The following is an 18,952-nucleotide window of genomic DNA, read 5'->3' as shown; positions in this document are numbered from 1 at the left end:
GGAGGAGCCCCAGGGCTCCACGCAGGGCCTAGGTTGTGGCGGGTAATAGATATGAACACATCAAGAGGCAGGAAGGGGCTCACCTAAGGACCCCTCTCAGCACGTTCTCCAAGGATTCTAATCCCAGGGTCACAAACTCAGGCCTACAACCACTCAGATAAGAGTCCTCTGGCTCAGTTAACAAGTCCCCTGCCTGCTTCCGCATCGCGTTAGCTGGATGGAGGCTGAACTCGGCCTCAGGCAGGTCTGACAGTCAGGAATGTGGGCCCATCCTGCCAGATATTTCCTTTTTACAAAAACAGCCAGAAATCTGGGCTTTCATGTGCAATCTCCCCGTTTAAACATACTGACTACTAAATATTTGTACATTCTGTGCAAGCCAAACAAAACACACCTGTGGGCTAGAGTCAGCCCACAGAAATCAGCTTGTGAGCTCTGTACTTCACCCTTTGGGGCCAGCTTGTATCCCTTGGGAAGGGCCAGAGGAAGGCAGCTGTAGGCAGAGGTTGGCAAGCCGGAGGCCTGGGTGCCAAATTCCTGTTTCTCTCCATGCGTATGACAGGGTTGTCCATCCTAGCTGGAATGATGCCTAGGGTGAACCCCCCTCCGGGCCACCCCTCCTTTGCCCAGGCTGGGCCTGACTCACTGGGAGGATCTGGGTTGGGCTCTTTGCTTGGCTGGAAGCTGAGTCAGTCTTGACTTGTGGTAATGACATTCACATGCCACCTGCCTGTCAAGAACCAAGCACAAATGGGGACCGGCCATTGCAGGGGACCACCACGGAGGCTGAGGCTGGCAGAAATCGTTCCCAGGCAGGCCTCCAACCGGGTCCTGTCCAGATGGGAGGTTGGGCCAAAAGACACCCATGATCTCGTCGGGTTGTTTTTAGTGCCCGCTCAGCACCCAGGGTTCTTCTTGGTTGCGGCACTCTGGTTTGGTCCTGACTAGGCAACCCTCTTCCATTTGATTCCATGCAATATGAGGGAGGGATCCCAGTACGGGCTTCCGCGGTAGGACTGTGGCCCAGAATTGGTCCAGGAGAGCAATGCATCCCTCTGTCCGCAGTGATTGGTTAAGGGTGAGCACGTGACCCACCTGAACCTAGGAGCGTCTGCCCCCAGGAGGTCACCCCAAGGAGAAAGTGCACCTATTAACGAAACCAATCCAGGAAAGGCTCAGCAGAAGGTGGAACAAGATTTCAGTTGGGGTTTCAGGACTTCAATCCGGAAGTTCCTGGAACAATGATCTACCCTCCAGGATCCAGTCACAGCACCTGCAAATCTCCAGGTCTGCTTCCTCCATTTTAAGCAGGTGTCTGTCATTAGCAGCCGGGAGACCTAAGGGTCCCACCCTGAGGGTTCGCGATTCAGATTCCAGGTCCAAATCCCTTCGGAGTTATCTGCCTAGAGTAGCTGTTTCTCAAGCTGTAACCCGAGGAGTTTGCGCTTTAGCTGTTAAGGCACATTGCTGAGCCCCCTTCCCGACCAACGGAAACGGATCCCAGGGTGTCGGCTGCGAGTGGGGCGGGTGAGCACGTTTTACAAGCTCCTAGGTGATCTTAAGGCTCAAGTTTGAAAGCACTGGCCGACCTCGGCTCTACATTTCCACTCTCCTCCCTCCGGGTCCGAACCAGGTGATCCCGCCCATCTGGCCACAGCTGATTGGATAAAGAGACGATACCCGTCCGAACCGAGCCAATCAGTTTGCTTCCCCCCAAACACGGAACTAGGGTTTAGGAACCCACTGAGTCCTGGAGGCCGTTTAAACCTCTCTCCCCAACCCACACCAAGAAGTGGAAAAGGTAGCTCAGCAGAGGCAGGCGAAGGAGGGAACAACTGAGAAGAGGCAGGACGTAAGTGACCAAGGTTCCATAACGTTCCTCATCCCCATCTCCGCCTCGCGAGCCCCCCTTTTGCCACTGACTGCGGGACCCCTGTGTTTTTACAGACCCTTCCACTTTTTGCAGTGGGTAACTAACTCGAGTGATGTCTGTTATTTGTAACCAAGAGAGCCTTCCTTACCGAAGAAGCAGTTTATTTCTGAAGATCTCGGTTTCCTTACCTGTAAAATGACCAACATTTTGTGATTCAGGACACCCCCTCCCCATATGTAGCAGGTGCTCACAGAAGAGGCCCCCCCTTAAACGATTCCTTCCTTCAGATAAGGTCTTGGTAACGTGGGGTATAGGTGGCAGAGACATTTTGCTGCAACAGTGCTTCTCCAGCTCTGGTGTGCATTGAAATGACGTGGAGTCTGTCTAAAATACAGATTCCTGGACCCCACGTGTGCACGCTGTGATCATTGGGTAGGTCTGGTAGGGCCCAATTATCTCTATTTTACCGGTTTTTTTTTAGGTATAACTGACATACAATAAACTCCATACGTTTAACAATTTTTTAAATTTAATTAATTTTTTTTTTTTAGTAATCTCTACATGTACCCAACTTGGGGCTCACACTCAGGACCCCAAGATCAAGTGTTGCATCCTCTTCCCGCTGAGCCAGCCAGGCGCCCTTAACAATTTAATGAGTATGTATGTATATCTGTAAAACCATCACCACAATTAAGACAATGAGAACTGCCATGAAAATCTCCATCACCACCAAGTTTCTTGGTAACTCTTTATAATCCTCCCTTCTTCCCCGCTGCCTTCCACTGCTTCCCCAAGCAACCACTGGTCTGCTTTCTGTCACTATAGATGGTGTGCATTTTCCAGAGTTTTACCTAAATGAAATCATGCGGCCTGTACATTTCCTTTGTCTGGCTTTTTTCACTCAGCCTAAGTATTTTGAGGTACGTGCGTGTTGATGCGTTTATCAATAGCTCACTCTTTTATTGCGGAGTAGGATATGCTATAATTGATTTATCTAATCATATACTAATGGATACTTGAGTTTCCAACATTTAACTATCACAAATAAAACTGCGGTGAACCCTTCTGTACAACTCTGTAGGTACAAATGCTTTTGTTCCCTGGGATAAATACCTAGGAGTGGAATGGGGCGCCTGGGTGGCTCAGTCGGTTAAGGTCCAACTTCAGCTCAGGTCGTGATCTCACGGTACGTGGGTTCCAGCCCCGCGTCGGGCTCTGTGCTGATAGCTCAGAGCCTGGAGTCTGCTTTGGATTCTGTCTCCCTCTCTCTCTCTCTCTCTGCCCCTCCCCCCACTTGCGCTCTGTCTCTCTCTCTCTCACACACAAATAAATAAACATTATAAAACTTTAAACCGAAATACCTAGGAGTGGGATGGCTGGATCCTACGGTTGGTGTATGTTTAATACTTTAAGAGACTGCCAAACTGTTTTTCAAAGTGAATGCATTGTTTTACCTTTTCCCACCAACTGTGTACGACAGTTCCAGGGGCTCCCTCTTCTTACCAACGTTTGGTGGGGTTTAAATTTTGACCATTCTCGTAGGTGTGAAGCGGCACCTCGCTATGGTTTCAATTTGTATTTCTCTAAGACGAATGGTGTGGTTGCCTGCCGTCTGTAGATTTTCTTGATGGGGTGTCTATTCTATTTAAATAGTCTTATTAATAAGCGTTTAGAGTTCTTTACACATCAGATACAAGTCACTTGCTAACTCTACTTTTGCAAATATTTTTCCCCCAGTGTGTGCACGCCTTCTCGGTTTTGTGACAAAGGCTGTATGTAGATTACTTCGATACACATGAAGTCTGAGAACCCCTCCTCGATGACAAACAGTGCAAATTCAAACATTAACAAGAGGGGCTGGACTATCCAAGTAGCAAAAATTACGAAAAGAGAGCTCTCAGGCATTACTGGCGACGGACAATGGGGGGAACACCCTTTATTCTCCTTTACAAGGAGTGGTAATTGGTGCAAAATCCTGGGAGGACTATTTGCTGATAGTTCATAAAACATCTTTAAACGCAGGTTTCTTTGACACAGCAAGTTCAGTTCTAGACATGTTCTTCCAGGACAAATAAACAAACAAAAACAGTAAGTTGTGTGTCCCAGGATCTTCAGTCCGGGGATTGTGCTGACAAGTGGGGCTGCAGACATGCCTGGCCGGTTGGCCCCATTTCTTGGTACTGTGCCCCCATGTGCTCGGAGCACTTTTGCTGTCAAGCCTAGGTGGAAGGCTCAGGGGGACTGGGAGGTCAGTGGGACTGGAATTTGACCCATCCCTGGCAGGGTGGCCAGAGGAAAGTGCAGTGCAGGTCTCACTCAACTACCTCAAGAGTCTGGGTCCACTTGTGAGCCTGGCGTGACCTTGGAAGGCTCCAGGATTCAGGTTTTAACCAACCACTACTAGTGCAAATTGGGAAACAGGGATACCTGGCTGACACAGCTACCCGGGGCCTAAGAAGCGACAGCCCTTTGCCCTCCACACGTCAATAGTGTCCCCGGGATTGGGGGGTGGGGTGGGGCTTTGGCTAAGGCTGGGCCAGGACTGCTCCAGCTGGGTGCGAGAAGGGAGCTGGGGGCCTGGAGGTCTGAGTTCTAGATTAGTCCCTGTTCTACTGTGCCACTTAGGGCCAGCCTGTTCCCTTTCCTAGGCGACAGTCTCCTCAGCTGGACAGCGTGGAGGTGGATGAGATAGTCCCCTCTGTTCTAAGCTGCATGTCCCTCCGCATTTAAACATCTCTGAGGGGCGCCCGGGTGGCTCAGTCGGTTGAGCATCCGACCTCGGCTCGGGTCATGATCTCATGGTTCGTGGGTTCGAGCCCCGCATCGGGCTCTGCGCTGACAGCTCAGAGCCTGGAGCCTGCTTGGGATTCTGTGTCTCCCTCTCTCTCTGCCCCTCCCCTGCTCATGCTCTGTCTCTCTCTCAAAAATAAACATAACAAATTAAAAATAAAATAAACATCTCTGAAATCAGAACGTATTTCACAACTGCAGTTAATGGGTAGCACCCATGACATTTGTCAATGCCTATGGAACAAAATTGTAGCTTGGAAGGACGTCTTGAGACAAGAATGACATGCTCGGAAGAAAATCTGTGTCACCCACGCTCTTAATGACACAGGACAGTGTTGTCTGGAACGACACAGACCTCAATGACTCTGAAGGAAAAAGTGAAGCAGAAAAGTTAGACGCTACATGTGCAGAAGTTTCAGGAATATCTTCACTAAATTATCTTGATCATAGGTATGCGCAATAGTGATATGATAAAAAAAAAAGTCTAAAAGAGCAGCTTCAGTAAATAGAAATGACATTTCTAAGTGATGAGTGCTGTGTCATATTTTACTTGGTAGTGCTTTTTTCCTTTTTAGTGGCACAAAAACGAATGCTGCATCTTTCAACTGAGGCCGTCTTAGATTTGATTCAATACCGCAAGCTCCTACCTTGACGGGACTGTGGGGCAATTCCAGCAGAGACCGGAGGAGGGCGCAGAGCCCTGGGTGGCCACAGGGGGCGCTCGGTTCCCAGGCGACTTCCGAGTCCGAAGTTTGAGGAATCTGGGGTCGGAGAAGCCGGGCGGTGTGTCGTTATCCATCTGTCCTGTAGGTGGCGCTAGAGAACCACAATCAGGCGCAGCTCTGGGTATAGCCCAGAGAGTTCTAGGCTGAAGGAAGGCCTCAGGAGTGTCCTGTTCAGGCAAGGAGTAGGCTCTCTTGCCACCCCAGGGAGAGGACATAGCCAATTCTACCAGCCCATCTAGCCCAGAGGCAGCTCGGGGTGTGGAGAGAGCTTAGGAACAGAAATGGGGAGCCCTGCCTTGTCTGGACAAGCTGTGTGATTTTGGTTCCCCTTTCCTTTCTGGCCTCAGTCTCCCTCCCATGCAGTGAGGGTGTGAGAGCCTGCCAGACCTGACCCCTGACAGTAAGGGTCTGCAGTGGCTCAAAGACATCCACCGGCTGCCACTGGCTTACCTGCCAAAGCCCTGGGACAGCCCTCTCCCTATCTGACCTTGCCACCTCCCGCTCAGGTCAGAAAGCTTCCCTTCCCCCTGGATTGGGAGAAGAGATTCAATGACTTTCCCAAGACTACAGAACTGTGAGTGGTGGGAGACAGGAGTGAAAGCTGGGTCTGCTCGCTCCTTCTACCGTGACCATCTGACGTCCTGTGATGGAAGGGGACACAGAAGGCAAGACAGGAGTGAACTTCCCACCAAAGAAAGAAGCTAAGACATGTTCTTTGGCAAGATGATGGATCAATCATACATGCCTAAATTTGTCTCCCTACTAAAGCCACTTAAGTAAAGAGATTTTTTTTTTTTTAAGCCATTGATTTCTCGGAAAAGACACAGAAAGCACAAACCGTGAAAACTTGATAAAGTAGAATCTACCAAAATGTAAAACTCTGGCTCGTCAAAAGTCGTCGTTAAGAGAATGAGCAGGCAAGACACAGACTGGGAGAAAAATATTTACGTACGCATCTCTGACAGAGGACTTGTATCCAGAATATACAAACAATGCCTACAGCTCAATAATAAGACAAACAGCGCAACCTAAAAATGGGCAAAATATCTGAACAGTTACTTCACAAAAGAAGATGTACAAATGGCCAATAAGCCCATACGAAGACGTTTAACATCGTTAGTCATAAGGGAAGTACAAATTAAAACCACGTTGAGAGCCTCCACCTGCCCACTGGGTTGCCTACACTTAAAAAGACGGATAATTCCAAGTGTTGGTGGGTGTGGATCAACTGGCCCTCTCACATCCTGCTGGTAGAAATGCGAACGGGGCAGGGGGCGGGGGGCTCAGTTAGTTGAGCTCACTCTTGATTTCGGCTCAGGTCATGATCCCAGAGTCATGGGGTCAAGCCCCGCGTCAGGCTCCGTGCTGAGCCGCGGAGGCTGCTTAAGATTCTCTCTCTTCTCCTGCTGCCCTCTCCCCGACTCGCACTCTCTCTCTTAAAAAAAAACAACAAAAAAAGGAAAATTGGGAACACCACTTTAGAAAACAATCTTGCCGTTCTTATAAAATGAAATCTACCCTTCCTGCACACCCAGGCCATCCACTCTTGGGTATTGACCTGAAAGGAATGAAAACATACATCTGCCCAAATGCTTGTTCCGGAGTGTTCATGGCAGCATTATTCACAACAGGCCAAAACTAAATCTATCCAGTGAGGTGTGTAAAAAAGTGCATAGATCTGAAGCGTGATGAGTGGTTTAACCCCAAACTGCAACACTGCTTCCACAGTGGATGATGGGGGGGGGGGGGGTGTGTGGAAATGGGGGTGATGCAGGAGCGCAAAGTCCTTTGTCCTAACAGGTAGTAGGCAGGTAGTATAGGGGAGACAGGGTAGAGAGTAGATGATGGCTCAAATGAATGCATCAAAAGATAGCCGTAAGTGCTTATTACTTGGAAAGAAGAGAGGTGTAAGTGCTAGAAAAAACCAGCAACAGTGGTTGCATTTGGGGAGATGGGGCGGGGAGACAGGGAGGGGCAGACAGGAAACCGCTGTGTCTTGTTATCCCCCTTCAGCACGCGCTGATTTTGGTTTCTGTGCACACGCTGTGTTTCACCGAGTCCGAGATGCCCATTTATTTACATTTTAACGTCTTTAGAATGAAGATCTGTCTTCTTAAAATCAATGGTGCACCTGACAGCTGTAATTGGCAGTGTTTTCCGTTTCTTGATGGTGCATATGTAAGGGTGCATGTTACAGTCGGTGAGGTCTTAGATTCACTGAAGTATGGCGTTCGTTTTATTTTTATCTTCCTTGTTTGTTTATTTTTAGGTAAAGTCTACACCCAACGTGGGGCTCAGACTCACGACCCCCAGACCAAGAGTTGCATGCTCTATCAACTAAGCCAGACTGGTGTGCGTGGGTTGTTTTTTTTTTTTTTTTAAGTTTATTTATTTTTGAGAGAGAGAGCGAGAGCATATGCAAGCAGTGGAGGGGCAGAGAGAGAGGGAGAGAGAATCCCAAGCAGGTTCAGCACTGTCAGGGCAGAACCTAATGCGGGGCTCGATCTCATGAACCCTGAAATCATGACCTGAACTGAAATCAAGAGTCGGACACTTAACCGACGGAGCCACCCCGGCGCCCCTAGCATTCTTTTTATAAAGAATTATTTTTAAAAATGAACCAATTGGGGGGCGCCTGGGTGGCTCCGTCGGTTAAGCGGCTGACTTCGGCTCAGGTCACGATCTCGCAGTCCGTGAGTTCGAGCCCCGCGTCAGGCTCTGTGCTGACAGCTCAGAGCCTGGAGCCAGTTTCAGATTCTGTGTCTCCCTCTCGCTGACCCTCCCCCATTCATGCTCTGTCTCTCTCTGTCTCAAAAATAAATAAACATTAAAAAAAAAAAATTTTTTTTAAATGAACCAATTGGAACAGCTACTGTTTAGTGAGCTCCTACTGTGGGTCAAGCACTGTGCTTCCTGCTTTTACTTAGTATTCTCAACAACCCTGGCTTACGGTTCAAATTTTTGAGAAGAGGAAATTGGGGCTCAGAGAGGTTAAGTGACTTCCTTAATGTTACCCAGCCGGTAGGCGATAGACACAAGTCAAAACTGAGGGGCCGTCTGACTCCTGAGTACGTCGCCTCTGTTTTGATTAGCTCGAAAGAGCTCCATCTGTGGTCCCTCTGGCTGAATGGTCCAGAGAGTGACAGGGATTTGCTCAAAATCACACAGCAACAGTGAGGCTGAGTTGGGCCTCGACCTGAGCCTTTGAGCCCCAATCCAGTGTCCTTCTCTTGACCCTGGCCCCTCCCTCCCTTTCTGTCACCACAATGCTCAGGACACCACCAAGAGCTCCTAAATGCGGGCAACACTTAGGGGGCCAAGCAGAGGCCTGGGAGGTGGGGGGCTCAGCAACCCTGTGGCCTTCAGCAGCTGGGCAAGACTGGCCCCAGGACAAGACAAGCCCCCCCCCCCCCCCCCAGGAGGAGCCTGAGGTCACCAGTGTGGAGGGAAACTGTGAGGAGAGACCAGGGACTCGTCTGGAAGCTGTACTCGCCCGGGGAGCTCACTCTTTTAATGCGATGGCATCTTTGGGGTGGCTGGGGCACAGGGTTGCTGGCTCTGATAACAATGGGGACGGGGATAAAGCCAGCCAGGTCATCTGTGGGCTTTGCCTCTCCATTTACTGACCGTCTCACCAGCCCCCCTAACGGAGGCCCAGAGAGGTCAAGCCCTGCATTTGCAGTCACACAGCCAGCTGCCTATCTGACTCTTGACCCTTAGCAGCGCTGCTTCTCCCACAGCGTTTACATCTATCTGACGGTACGTGTCTACTTGGGGCACCAGCCCCGTAAAGACAAACCCACATCCTGTTTTCTGGTTCTGCCTCAAAGATACGAATTTTTGATAGTGGGGCATCAGGAGCTAATCTCTCACGTAAAGCCCTGCCTCCTCTTTCCTTCCTCTCTCCCCCGTCCCCGACTTGCACATGGCCGTGGCCTGCCTGTGGCTTTTGCAGCGTTTCCAGTCTCCACACCTCATGTCTCAGAGCCTCACTTTCCTTTTCTGTCAAATGAGAGGAAGGACGAACCTGACTCCATAGGGTGTTTTTGGAGATTAGCCGAGATGAGTTCCGTGCCTGGCATTGTGCCTGGTGGGGGTCTGGGAGGAGAGCCTTAGGAATCGAGGACATGGATGTGCCCCTGGTTCTGCTACTGACTAGCTGTGCAGCTGGAGGCAAGCCCTGCCACTCTGCACCTCGGTTTTCCCCATCTGTGTGATGGGGGCTGTGGCCCTGACCTACCTTTCATTTACCTAAGGCAGATTCCGGATGAGACTGACCTTACTGTAGCTCACTGTCATTTTCACCACTCAGTTTCACTGACCCTCTTCTCCCATCGGAAAAGTCCATCTAGAAAGTTCATACCAAGGCTCCTCTGTTCCCGAGGGGGCCAAGAATCTTCATGGGACTGAGCCGAGTGATTCTTCGCCTGCAGAGCGGGCTCAAAGACTGCACATGCCTCACTGCAGTGTGGGGAGAAGTCAGTGAGTGATGCACGTAGATAGTCCAGGGGAGATCATCTGGCAGAAGACCTCCCTTCCACACGAATCCAAGACACGTGAGCAAGGATGTTCACTGCCGCAGAATTTGCAATGGAGAAAAGTGGAAATCGCCTCGTTCTCCTGTATGCACCTACGGCGGCAGACCCCAGATAGCCCAGTGTTTCCTCGATGCCTGGGATTCTCGGCCTTGGGAAGCCCCTCCCACACGTACCGGAGTTGGGCTGAGAGACCAGTGGCCGAGTGGCCGGCCATTGTGGAATGTCACCTCGTGACAATGTGGAACCATCATAAATGACCAGGTTATGAAAGACCGCCACTTCTATCTTGGGTTTTCTGCTTACTCTGGGGAAGCAGCCATCACGTCATGGGGACACTCAGCCTGTGGCGAGAGACCCACGGGACTCAAGTCTCCAACTATAGGCAGCAAGGAACGAAGGCCTGGAGCAGTCAAAGGAGGGAGCCTGGAAGCCGATCCTCCAGCCCCTTCAGAAGGCAGCAGCCTCCAGGAGCCTGGGTGGCTCAGACGGCTGAGCATCTGACTCTTGATTTCGGCTCAGGTCACAACCTCACAGTTTGTGAGATTGAACCCCACGTCCAGCTCTGGGCTGACAGCATGGAGTCTTCTTGGGGTTCTCTCTCTCCCTCTCTCTCTTTGCCCCTCCCCCACTTTCTCTTGCTTTCTCTTTCTCTCTCTCAAAATAAATAAATAAACTTAAGAAGGAGGAGGAGGAGGAGGAGGGAGAGGAGGAGGAAGAGGAAAGAAGACAGCAGCCTCAGCCAATAACTTTCTGCAACCCCAGAGACCCGGAGCCAGAACGACCCAGTTGAGTGACTGCCAGATTCCTGACCCTCAATATCTCTCCCATAATAAATGTTTGTTGTTCTAAGCTGCTGACTTTTGGGAGAATTTGTTGTACAGCGGTAAATAACTAATACAGGGCCCCATAAAATATATTTATTCATGTGTTACAGAATGCCAGACCAATGTGGAAAAGAATGAGATAGATCCCTGCATCCAAACATGGAAAGATACCCAAGGTACGCTGCTAAGGAGATCTTGCAGAACAATATATATCAATGGATGCTTTTTGTATAAAAATATGCTGTTATGGCACAGCAAAAAAAAAAAAAAAAAAACCTGGGAGAATATCTAAACTATTAATAGTAGTTGTTTCTCCTTGAAGAGCAGGGAGGGTGCACTGAGGGACTTCATTCATTTCTGTGAGGTTTGAACGTTTTATGATGTCTTAATTTGGTAAACCAGTGGAAAAATACAGCTTTTAGAAGATTTGCCTAGGAAGAGCCTGGTAGAAAAACATAACAAATCAACTTAAACAACCAACAACCCATGCAATCTCAGTGTTGTAACAGATGAGGAATTAATTTTGTGGTCTTTTTTTTTTTTTTAAGTTTATTTAGAGAGAGAGAGAGAGAGACCACGCGAGTGGGGTAGGGGCAGAGAGAGAGAGGGAGAGAGAGAATCCCAAGAAGGCTCCATGCTGCCAGCACAGAGCCCAACATGGGGCTTGAACTCATAAAACCGTGATATCGTGACCTGAGCCTGATGCTTAACCAACTAAGCCACCCAGAGGCCCCAAATTTCTTAGTCTTATAAAGTTCAATCTTCAGCTGGGAGGGAAGGGTGGGAAGGACTTTCCTCCATGGAGCTCTCCAGGTTTCTGGCTGATGGGGACTTTGCTGTTTTCACATGTGGCTTCCTAGGTGGCCCTGGGAATAGAGAGACATCCGGCTGGCAGAAGGGGGAAGTGAGAGGGTAGGTAGAGGATGAAGTAGATTTTTTGTGCGACAGGTCTGAAATGATGCTCAGTCACATCTGCCCACGTTCCATTTGGCCAAAATTCAATCACCCTCTGGCCATGGCTCCTACTCGATGACTTCAGGGTCATCTACCCCTTGCCCACCACCCAGGTTGACTGTCCACTTTCATTGTGTTCTTCTGAGAACCTTCTTTTCCCCCAAGGTTTTATTTTTAATCACTACACCCACCGTGGGGCTTCAACTCCCAACCCCAAGATCGAGAGTCACACGCTCCACTGACTGAGCCAGCCGGGCACGCCCCCTATCTGAGAGCCTTAGCCACAGGAATCTTAAGGCAAGGCCTCCTCCTTCTCCAGATGCTGCTGGCCACCCAGAGGAAGGAAGTGCTGATACAGCACATTCTGGAAGTGTTAACTCTGCTGAGGGTGGCTCAGCCTGTCCAGTGTGGTCCATCAGTCAGGAACACAACCTTCGACCTGGTGCCCCTCCCGTCTCCCGCTCCCAAGGGCAGGGCCCATCACCTAGGGTGGAGCTGTTTGAGGATGAACCCAGGGTCACGGAGCTCCAGGATTTGTTTGCAAACTGCTGTGTGCATCCGTGCAAATCTGCAAGCCAGCACTGCCAAGGTCAAGAAGTATGATGACGGGTGTTCCCCGTGCCCCGCCCTACACCAAACACTGTGCTGAGGGCCTGCCCCACGGAAGTGTGTGGGACCCTCAAGCTACGCTCTGAGGAGCCCCCAGATGGGCAAACTGAGGCTCAGAGAGGTGACATCATTTACCCAAGGTCACACAGCTTCTACGGGGTAAGGCTGGGAAGAGAGCGTAGGCCGGTCTGCCTGACTCCGAGACTAGTGTTTCTTTTTTCTTTTTTCTTTTCCTAAGAGAGAGACAGAGTGTGAGTGAGGGAGTGGGGAGGGGCAGAGAGGGAGACACAGAATCAGAAGCAGGCTCCAGGCTCTGAGCTGTCAGCACAGAGCCCGATGCAGGACTTGAACCCATGAACCATGAGATCATGACCTGAGCCGAAGTTGGACACTCAACCAACTGAGCCACCAGGCACCCCTCTTTTTTTTTTTTGTAAAGTAAGCTCTACACCCAATGTGGGGCTTGAACTCATGACCCTGAGATCGGGAGTCCCATGTTCTACTGACTGAGCTAATCAGGCACACCCAAAGCCAGTGTTTCTAATCCTTCCTCTACGTAGGCAATCAGGGTCAGTGTCTCCCAGTTGATGACATTTGAACTGAGGCCTGAATAATACGGAGTCAGCAGCAATGAGAAGATGTGGGGAAAGACATAACAGGCAGAGAACTGGCATGTGCAAATGCCCCGAGGCAGGCATGGGCAAGGACAGGGGGTCTGGTGTGATCAGGGGTCTGGAAAACAAGGGGAAGCGGAACGTGGAGAGTGAGCTCAGAGAGTGAGTGGGGACACCCTGAGGGCCTTGCAAGCCACAGTAAGGAGTTTTGATTCTACTGGAAGAACAGTAAGACCTTGGAGGATTGAAAACGCCAGTGATATTTTCCAAACTGTGGTCTTGAGGAATGTTAAGTTTTGAACTATTTCAATATTCTAGTAAAATCGCCAGCCTCCATACTTGACCACATGGAGCCTGGTCTGTGTTAGCATTTCTGCTTGTGTCCGAGCCAAGTAGGACTGTGTCAAGGACCCCAGGCCAGTGAAAAAATAGAGAAGAGAGGGCAACTGTATTAGTTACCTATTGCTACCTAACATATTGACCCCCAAAACTCAGCACCAGAAAACAACAAACATTTATCATCCCATGGTTTCTGTGGGTTAGGAATCCCCAGCTCAGAGTCTCTCACCAAACTGCAGTCGAGGTTCTGGCAGGGGCTGGGGACCCATCCGAAGGCTCAAATGGGGAAGGACTTGCTTCTTAGCTCACTCACCTGATTGTCGGCAGCATTCAGTTCCTGGATGGCTGTTGGCCAGAGGCCTCCCTCAGTCCATCACCACGTGGCCCTTGCCATAGGGCAGCTCACCACATGGCAGGGGGGTTCATCAGAGCCAGCAAGTAAGAAAGCCAAAGGGACGAGCAATATGGAGGACAGCGTCTTTTTGTAAGCTAATCTCAGAAGTGATATCCTATCACTTTTTCCTTAATAAACTTAAAAAAAAATGTTTGGGGGGGGGGGCGGTGCCTGGATGCCTCAGTCTATTAGGCATCTGACTTTAGCTCAGATCATGATCCCTCGGTTCATGAGTTCGAGCCCAGCATCGGGCTCTGTGCTCACAGCTCGGAGCCTGGAGCCTGTTTTGGATTCTGCATCTCCCTCTCTCTCTGCCCCTCTCCCCCTCGTGCTCTCTCTCTCTCTCTCTCTCTCAAAAAGAATATATATTAAAAAATAAAAATAAAAAAAATAAAAAATAGGGGCACCTGGGTGGCTCAGTCGGTTAAGCGTCCAACTTCAGCTCAGGTCACGATCTCACAGTCCGTGGGTTCGAACCCTGCGTCAGGCTCTGTGCTGACAGCTCAGAGCCCGGAGCCTGCTTCGGATTCCGTGTCTCCCTCTCTCTCTGCCCCTCCCCTGCTCACGCTCTGTCTCTCTCTGTCTCAAAAATAAATAAAAACATTAAAAAAATTAAAAATGAATAAAAATAAAAAATAAAAATTTTGGAATGTTGCGATTTCCAGAAAAATTGCAAAGAGAATACAGAGAGTTTCTGATGACCCCCCCCCCCCACACACACACCCAGTTTTCCCTAACATTATCATCTTAATTCACCATGAAACATTTGTCAAAAGAAACCAACTCTGGTACGTTATTACTATTATTTAAGTTTTATTTTCGAGAGAGAGAGGGAGAGAGCGTGAGTGGGGGAGGGGCAGAGTGGGGGCAGAGGATACGAGGCAGGCTCTGGGCTAACAGCAGCGAGCCCGATGCAGGGCTCGAACCCACGAACCACAAGATCATGACCTGAGCTAAAGTCAGACGCTCAACCGACTAAGCCACCAAGGCGCCCCTGGTATGTAGTTATTGACTAGATTCTAACATGTATTCATATTTCACTCATTTCTCACTTCCAGGATCCAACTGAGGATACAAGACAGTATTCTGTCACGTTCCCTTGATTTTTTCTGTCTTTGACAGTTTCTCAGTCTTTGCTTGCTATTCGTGACTTTGGGTTTTGAGGAGCACTGGCCAAGTACCTTGGAGAATGTCCCTCAACTTGGGTTTGTCTCTGTTTTTCTCATGATTATGTTGGGGTTATGAATTTAGGGGTACACTCAAAGGGGTGCAGAATTAAAGTCCACCTCCTGGGAGAAGTATCTTAAAAATCATTTGGCATTCTTCTCTAAAGAGGATTTGTCCCTTCTCTCCCATTTACGTGTTTCTTCAGTCATTTACTTAAATCAGTATGGACTTATGCATGTTTATTATATGCTTTGAGTTATAATGCAATACTGTCTTATACATTTTGTTGCTTAAATTGTTCAGGCTTTGACCATTGGCAACTCTTTCATGGTGGCTCCTGTGTCCCTTTAACCTGCCCCTGTCCTTTTGTTTTTTTGAGCATTTCCTTGCTTTCTGGCACTACAACACGCTCCAGGCTCATATTTTCCCTGTCTTAACCTTAGATTCAGTCATTTTTTAAAGGAGCCCTGATTACTGTTATTGGAGAGTAGTATTTAGAAACCAAGATCTGGGTCCTGGGTTTTAGTGGTTGTTGCTGGTAGGGTGTCGCTGCTTCTAAGCCCTCTCAGCCATCCCGTTACTTTCGCCGGGTCCATTCATCAAAAGCTGATCCCTGAAGGAGGGACCTGGGTGGCTCAGTGGGTTGAGCATCCGACTTCAGCTCAGGTTGTGATCTCACGGTTCGTGAGTTCGAGCCCCACATAGGGCTCGCTGCTGTCAGCACAGAGCCTGCTTTGGATCCTCTGTCCCCGCCCCCTCTCCCTGCCCCTCCCTCGCTCTCTCAAAAATAAAATAACAACATCACAACAATGTAACATAACATAAACAACCACACCAAAAGCTGATCCCTGGACTCAGCCCACTCTCAGGGGGAGGGGATTACACCGAGGCACGAATACCAGGAGTTGGGCATCACTGGGGGCCATTTTCAAGGCTGTTTCCTGGAGTGACTAATATGCCAACACTGTTAATTGTGAGGGTCAGGAGCAACGCTCACGTGCATTGGCAGCAGACGGGCAGGGACACAGCGCAACTGTGAACAGGAAAGGGGAAGCCCTTTCCCTGTCCTTACGAAGTGATCTCCAAGATCCTGTTAAGTGCAAATAGCAGGGACAGAGCCACGGATGTGGCGTGAGACTTTCCTCTCTTTAATGAGAGAAAACACAATATATGCTCTGACTCCTAGAAACTCCTAACACTGACTTCTAGGGAAGAAGGGTAGGAAGTGTACCTATATCTCTGCCTATCATCTATTTAGCTAATACCTATCTATCTAATTACAAAAAAAAATTGGAACAGGGGCACCTGGGTGGCTGAGTCAGTTAAGTGCCTGACTCGGTTTGTGCTTAATTTGTAGCTGTGCGGTGTAGCGGCCAAGAATACAGGACTCGGGAGCCCGGCCGTGTGTGTGTGTGTGTGTGTGTGTCTAAATCCCAGCTCGGCCTTTTCCGAGCTGGGTGACCGCGGGCAAACAACTCACCTCGCTGAGCCTCGGTTTGCTCTCCTGCAAAATGGGGACAATAGTAGTCCGTACCTCATAGGTGGAGGTAAGGATCCAGTGAGTGAATACGTGTCAGGTGCACAAAGCAGGGGCTCAGTAAATGTGAGCTGGGACGGTTATCAAGTTCACACATATTTAGGAAACAGAATAATTGAAATAGCCTGTGTCACCTCTGGAGCTCTGAGAGATTTTCCCCTCTTCGATGGGCGTTTATGTTATTCTAGCTGGAGGAACATTGGCCTGCATATGGCCCATGCCCAGCCCAGCCCTGTTCACGTGGTCTGCCCTCTCCCCAGTTCCCTCTCCTCCCCCAGCCCAGACTGAGATGTGAGCTGGGCAGGGCAGGGCGGGTCTGTTGGCTCTGGTAACCCTGCCGTCTAGTCTGGCGCCTGGCACAGACAAGGGTTCTGTAACCATTTGGTGAATAAATGAACGCAAAGCAGGCACGAGTGAATGGAAACCCCGGCAGAGCACATATGCCCGTGTTACTGAACTTCCCCTCAGGTGATCAGGGAAGGCTTCCCGGAGGAAGTGCGTGTGTGTTGGGGGGTGGCGGTGAGGGGGTGTTCTAGGCAGAGGGGACAGCGTGTACAAAGGCTCAGAGACTAGGCAGCCTTCTCTTCCTTCGGGGAACTGAAAACAGGCTAATCCAGGTGGAAGTCAGAGGGTGAGGACAGGAAGTGGCAAGGGAGGGGTGGGCGGGCAGGTGAGCAGGGCCCAGATCACTCACTGTCCTGAGGAGGTTGGAAAGCAGGGACCCCCCCCCCCCCCCCCCGCCCACTGGCTGAGCCAGTGCTCCTGGGCTGCGTCAAGTTACTTCCTGTTTTGGGGTCTCAGTCCTCTCATCTGTGAAATGGGTACTGGGATCTTATGAGGGTGAGCACCACATGGGCCCACAGTGTGCCCCTGGAGCCTGGTGGTAGAGAGACCGTCTGCCGGTCATCAGGACAACCTGGCAGAAGGTGTCACATCCTTAAAACGTTCCTAACCTTCAACTCGGCTGTTCCTTTTCTCAGAACTTGCCCTGAGATAATTTAGGACTCGTGAGAAAGCTGGCTCAGAAGATGTTCATCAGAACACGGCCTGGAAAAGGAGAACAGTGGGAAGCAGCCTAGGTGCCCAGCATCAGGTGAATGAACGCTACACTAGCCAGAATCCTGCTGCAAATTCCTGATGATGTGCAAAGGTCTTCATGGCCCATTCACAAACATTTTTATTGCAAAAAAAGGACATCTCACTTTGAAAATATTTAAGCCCTAAAGAAAAGTATAAAGTAAAAGCCAAAAGGTCCCCCTTTGTCAGCCCATTTCTATTTCTATTAATTTTTATTTTTTTAAGTTTATTTATTTATTTTGAGAGAAGGAGAGTGCAGGAGGGTCAGAGAGAGAGGGAGAGAGAGAGAGAGAGAGAGAGAATCCCGAGCAGGTTCCGTGCTGTCAGCGCAGAGCCTGATGCAAGGCTTGGACTCATGAATTGTGAGATCATGACATTAGCTGAAACCAAGAGTCGGATGCTTGACTGACTGAGCCACCAGGCACCCCAGCCCATTTCTACTCCTGAAAGTTAAGCACCATCAGCAGTTTCTTGAACGGTCTTTCGGATTCACATCAATGCATATACAAACATATAAACATACATGTGTGTATTATCCAACATACACGTGAGATGATACTTTAGTAAAGGTGTGCGGTTTCTTTTTTTTTTTTTTTTACATTTATTTTATTTATTTTTGAGAGACAGAGCACAAGCAGGGGATGGGCAGGGAGTGAATGAGACACAGAATCCGGAGCAGGCTCCAGGCTCTGAGCTGTCAGCACAGAGCCTGACGCGGGGCTCGAACTCACCAACCCCGTGAGATCATGACCGGAGCTGAAGTCGACGCTTAACCGACTGAGCCTCCCAGGCACTCCAGATATGCACAGTCTCTTAATAAAATATTACCTAACTACATGTATTGTGCTAGGTTGTTACTGGGGTGGCCCCCACCGCATCTTGTCTCCCAGCATCCATGCCCCGGACGTGGGCCCCTCTCACACCGACTTTGGACCTGACCGTGTGACTTGCCTTAGACAAGGGGACATGAGCAAGCATGATGAAAGCTGGGGCTTGGTAAGCCCTTGCACTCGGAAGCTTGGCCTCTTGAAATACCCCCGGGATCCAGCCGCTGTACAGAAGCTCAGAGTAGATTGCAGAAGGGTCAAGGGCACCCGGGGCAGGCCCTGGTAGGTGGGAGGCCATCTTGGAAGCTCCAGCCCAGCCACACGGCCAGTTGAGCACAACCATATGAGTGAGTCCTGCTGACCCCTTGTGGAACTGAAGAATGGCCAGTTTCTGGACAGTTTGTTACTCAGCAATTGATAATAGATGGTTCTGCAACTTTAAAAGAATCTTAACAGTACATGGGGCGCCTGGGTGGCTCAGTCAGTTGAGCGTCCGGCTTCGGCTCAGGTCATGATCTCGCAGTCCGTGAGTTCGAGCCCTGCGTCGGGCTCTGTGCTGAGGGCTCAGAGCCTGGAGCCTGCTTCTTGTTCTGTGTCTCCCTCTCTCTGCCCCTCGCCTGCTCATGCTCTGACTCTCTCTCTCTTTCAAAAATAAATAAACATTTAAAAAATTAAATAAATAAA

At 49.8% G+C, this 18,952-nt stretch overlaps 1 long non-coding RNA gene across 1 annotated transcript; it reads left to right on the top strand.

Moving 5' to 3' along the window:
- Positions 1-1,146: 1,146 nt before the first annotated feature.
- On the top strand, positions 1,147-17,618 carry LOC132662900 (uncharacterized). The gene is made up of 3 exons (XR_009602755.2): positions 1,147-1,852; positions 10,861-10,926; positions 17,345-17,618. It is a non-coding gene; the product is annotated as an uncharacterized LOC132662900 (long non-coding RNA).
- The last annotated feature ends 1,334 nt before the right edge of the window (positions 17,619-18,952 follow it).

This window comes from Panthera onca, chromosome D4 (assembly GCF_046562875.1).
Source record: "Panthera onca isolate mPanOnc1 chromosome D4, mPanOnc1 haplotype 2, whole genome shotgun sequence".
NCBI lineage: Eukaryota > Metazoa > Chordata > Mammalia > Carnivora > Felidae > Panthera > Panthera onca.
This window is presented reverse-complemented; position numbering and strand designations above follow the sequence as displayed.